Raw genomic sequence first — 5,050 nt, forward strand, 5'->3', positions numbered from 1 at the left:
GACTGGCCTCAAACTCAGAGACCCACCTGTCTCTGCTTTCCAGTGCTGAGAATTAAAGACATACATTTTGTGATGTGATGTGTAATGTTGTGTGTGTGTGTATGTGTGTATGTGTATTTCTATGGACTGTAATGTGTAACCTGAGAGTTAATATATTAAATATTAGGGTTAGAAGCCAGCAAGGTGGCTTAGTGGGTAGGTAGGCATGCTTGCCACACAGTCAGATGACCCAAGTTCAATTCCTAGGACTCACATTGTAGAAGAAGAAAACCGATTCTCACAAGCGGTCTATGACAAGAGCATCCACACATCTTTGCACATACAAATAAATAAATACATAAATATAATTTTATAAAAATTTAAAAATTAAGGTTGGAATGGAAGAAGCAGCAATGGCCAGTGGCCAAGCTATCAACCGAAACCTGTAGTAAGTGGTGAACTGGAGCCTGTGAAATCTCATTTTCTATTATTCAGTGAATTCTGATATTGTAGAAAGAGACAAGCTCGTCTGCCCGTTTCTGACGTCGCTTTCTCATGACAGTAAGAAAGAATTCTTTCTCTCTGCCTGACTGCCTTGTGGTAGGGTCTTTGTCTCTTGGCTTGAGTCTCAGATTAGAAGGAGGTTATCAGCTCTCCTGGGCCTGTAGCTTGCCTAGCACAGACCCTCAGACTTCACAGTTTCCATAACCAAGGGAGCCAACCACTTATAATAAAGCTATCTCCTTTCTCTTCCTCTCCTGGTCTGTTTCTCTGCAGAACCCAGATTAATGTAACTTCTATTAATAACTTCATACTTGTCCCTTAATTAATTAATCCAATCCAAGTGGAGTTGAGTTGCATGTGGTGTGTGTGAAGTCGGGATTCAATTTTTTTTTCCAAATCGATGGTCAGTTTTCTCCTTTCTCTTCTTATCTGCCACACTCTGTTAATCCAGTGTCCATAAATAAATCTGCTTATGATCTCTAGTTTGTTGTAGTAAGTGTCTTGCCTCTCTAAGCCAGCATAGACCACATAGTCTTTTAAAAAAGATTCATTCTTTATTTTTATTTATGTATATGAGTCTCTTGTGTGGGTTTGTGTCTGTGGATGCATTGCCAAAAGAGACCAGAAGAGGGTATCAGATCTCTTGGAGCTGCAGTTACAAGTGGTTGTGAGCCCCTGGAAACCGATGCTGGAACAGAACTTAGGCTCTCTGGTCCATCATCTCTCCAGCTCCATACGGAAGAGCTTGATGCTGTATCTCTTCCTAAGTTCTGATGTATGATAGGGAACAGCGTATCTCTTTGGTCTTCCTCAAAAGTGTTTAGAGTAATTAATGAGATCTCTCAGTCTCCAGTCTCCAGCTTGAAGCTTTTTTTTTTTAATTAAGTCAAATAATTTGTTAGCACACAGAACCCTCCAGAAAAATATTGCTTTGTGGTCTGTTGGGGAGTAAAGGCAGTGCATGAACTTGGTGTCTTCAGTGTGCACTTCTAAATCCCAGCCCAGGGGTGTAGCCCTCATTTTCATAGCTGCAGAATATGTATGGTATTGCACCAGGTGGGTGGGGCAGCCCTGCTACTCATTTTCAACACTGAAGCTCAAGTCATTCCATGGTTTTCACTTTAGTAACTCAACAAGTGGTGAGCTCAATGTACCCTCTAACCACAGGAGCAGTGCTTAAGGAACCTTAGGTCCCCACGTCCCTGGTCAGCGATGGAGGAAAGGCAGGCCAGGCAGGCATGAGGCACAAACAGTCTTTATTGGGTTCACACCAGGAGTCCATTGGTCTTGATGACCTCTGTGAACTTGCAGATTTTCTTCTCCACATTCTTTTCTGCCTGTTTCCGTAGCCTTAAGAGCTGCTTCTTCTTCCTATAGTGAATCTTGGCCTTTTCCTTCCGTTTCTCCTCCAGAGTGGCTGTCACCGCCTGGTACTTCCACCCGACCTCATGAGCCAGACGCCCCAGGTAAGCAAACTTTCTGGTAGGCTTCAGCCGCACAACCTTGAGGGCGGTAGGGACCACCATCCGCTTTTTCTTGTCATATGGTGGAGGGATCCCATCCAACACCTTGAGGCGTTCCAGGGCAGCCTGGCCTCTCTTGGTCTTGTGGGGCAGCATGCCTCGCACAGTGCGCCAAAAGATACGGCCTGGGCCTCGGAAGTGGTAGGGGCCTCGAAAGGGGTTGGTATTCATCTGCTTTCGGAGAAAGGCCAGATACTTTAACTTGTTTCTGTAGAGATTTCCAGAAATGTTGATGCCCTCACAGCGTACAGCCACCACCTTCCAGCCCAGCAATACCTGCTTGGCCACAATGGCCGCCAGGCGGCCCAGAAGATGGCCTCGGCCATCCAATACTATAACCTGTCCCTCCGCCATCTTCAGTAGCCGCCTGCGCCAGCTTGAAGCTTTTAAGACTACTTCAAATTAATGGCACCCTGGATCACTGGGGAGGAAATGCTCTGTTAAGACCTAGTACAAAATGAGTTGAAACACTTTTTTATTTTATAAGGCAAGGAAAGCTCCAGATATCTTGCAGTTTGTGGAGGTTGTGGGGGACTCAGCAACCAATTTAAAGAGACCACCTTTAAAAACAAACAAACAAACAAACAAACAAGCCAGACATGATAGCACATGCCTTTAATCACAGCACTTGGGAGGCAGAAACAAGCAGATCTCTGTGAGTTGGAGCCCAGCCTGGTCTACAAAGTGAATTCCTGGTCATCCAGGCTCTGTTATACAGAGAAACCTGTCTCAAAAAACCAAACCAACTCAAACAAACAAACAAAAACAGAGGTTACCTTTGGTCCTCATTGGGAAAAGAGCATGTAAGTCAATTTGATGGGGGAGAGGGGGGAAGACTAAGCTCTCCCCCCCCTCCCGTCTCGACTGTGAGTATGGTGATGAGCAAGAGGTTCTTGGGGCAGCTTCCCACCCCAGCTTGCTCATTATATTGTATGTCAGGAACAGCAAGTGAGCAAATGAATCAGTGACAAGCAGAGTCTGGGGAAATAATGATCTTTGTTTTAGAGATATACTGAATTGAAGAGCATCTCAGGCCTGGGTCTTTAGGATCAGAGGTGCATCTTCTAAACCACCCCTGTAACAGGAAACCCATCAGCCTGTGGCTACTGCTTAAGTCCCTGAATGGACCACTCTTAGGCTGGATGGTGGTGGCGCACACCTTTAATCCCAGCACTTGGGAGGCAGAGGCAGGCGGATCTCTGAATTTGAGGCCAAGCCTGGTCTACAGAGCGAGTTCCAGGATAGCTATGGCTGTCCTGGAAACCCTGCCTTAGAAAACCAAAACCCAAACCAACCCAAACCAAACCACTCTGAAGTCAGCTCCCTAGCAAGGCTGATACCATGATAAGAGGTCTCCGTCTTCTCATCTAGCTGCCTTTGTTAATTTGCTTTCCCCAGTACTCCATATCCCAATCGGCCTGTTTGTGAATCAGTCGCTGGATTTCCACCCAGTGTCTGAAGATAGTTGTAGTGGACTGAAACACACCAAAGGGGGCTGTAGAGATAACTCGGTGGTTAAGAGTACTTGCTGTTGCTGCCGAAATTTGTTGTTGCAGAATTTGGTTCCTAGCACCCACGTTGGGAAGCTTACAACTGCCTGTAACTCCAGTTCAAGGGGATGCAGTGCCCTCTTCTGGCCTGAAGGAACCCACACTTAAATATTCACATATAGTAAAACTAGAATAAAACAAATATAAAGAAAAACAAATTAAATTGTTTTAAGATAGTAGAGGGCACTGGTGGGATGGTTCAGTGGTTATTGTACAGGTTGCTCTTGCAGAGGCCTGGAGATTGTGCTCCAGAACCTATGTCGGGTGACTTACAGTTGCCTGTGACTCCATGTCTTGTTTACTTTTCTAGTGTGAAGAGACACTGTGACCAAGGCAAGTTATGGGAGAAAGAGTTTTTCACTGTTTTGTGTTCCAGAAGGTTAGAGGTCAGGACCATCTTAGTAGAGAGCATGGCAGCAGACAGGAAGACAGGCTGCCCACCCCCAGTGACACACCTCCTCCAACAAGGCTATGCCTCCTAACTCTTTCCAGTTTTCCCAACTGGGGCCAAGTATTCTAATTTATGAGCCCGTGGAGACCATTCTCATTCAAACCACCACACTCCTGCTCCAGAAGATCCAGTGCCCTCCTCTGGCTTCCGTGGAAACAAGTCTTTAGAAATAATAAGATAAAATAAAACAAACCAAATATGCATATTATGATACCTTTATCAGCCTTTTTCAGTCACCTTTGGTACACACTAGTGACCCTAGATATTTTAATTAATTTATTTATTTTTTTTAGTTTTTTTTGAGTTAAGACAACCCTGGCTGTCTTGGAACTCACTCTGTAGACTAAGCTGACCTCAACTCACAGAGATCCACTTGCCTCTGCCTCCCGAGTGCTGGGATCAAAAGCATATGCCACCACCACCACCACCTAGCTGGTATTTTTATCGTTCAAGCAAAAAAAAAAAAAATACAGAGCGCAAAATACATGTTAAATGTTTCCTTTTGACTATTCATTGGAAATTAGGTTTGCTTACATTGTTAGGCTAGTTACCATCTGCTGGACTTAGTGCCTTAGTTACCTAAGTAGCTCTGGCTATAGCTTCCCTTTGCTATGCCTGGATTACTATTTTTTTTGTAAATATTATTCTTCATAGGTATGTGTGTGCTTGTGCATGCTAGTCAAACACTCTACCAACTGAGCCACATATAACTGGCGACCTCTATAGCCCAGAGTCTGCATTTGTAATGAACTCCCAGGGCACATTAGTGGTCACGATGCTAGTCTATGGACCACACTGTTTTGGAAAAACAAAAACAAAAACAAAAAAATACTCTTGAAAAAAGATTTATCTGTTTTATGTGTATGAGTATCTCGCTTCCATGTACGCCTGTGCATCTCATGCATGCCTGGGGCCCAGAGAGGTCAGAAGAAGGTGTCAGGTGACCTGAACTGGAGTTATAAATTGTTGTGAACCACCGTGTGTGTGTGTGTGTGTGTGTGTGTGTGTGTGTGTGTGTGGTGCTGAGAAACAAATCAGGGTCC

At 44.6% G+C, this 5,050-nt stretch overlaps 1 pseudogene; it reads right to left on the minus strand.

The window, feature by feature from the left end:
- Positions 1-1,722: 1,722 nt before the first annotated feature.
- On the minus strand, positions 1,723-2,360 carry LOC114614346 (annotated as a pseudogene).
- Positions 2,361-5,050: the final 2,690 nt, after the last annotated feature.

The sequence above is a fragment of the Grammomys surdaster genome, unplaced genomic scaffold, assembly GCF_004785775.1.
Source record: "Grammomys surdaster isolate TR1022 unplaced genomic scaffold, NIH_TR_1.0 126313, whole genome shotgun sequence".
Classification (NCBI taxonomy): Eukaryota; Metazoa; Chordata; class Mammalia; order Rodentia; family Muridae; genus Grammomys; species Grammomys surdaster.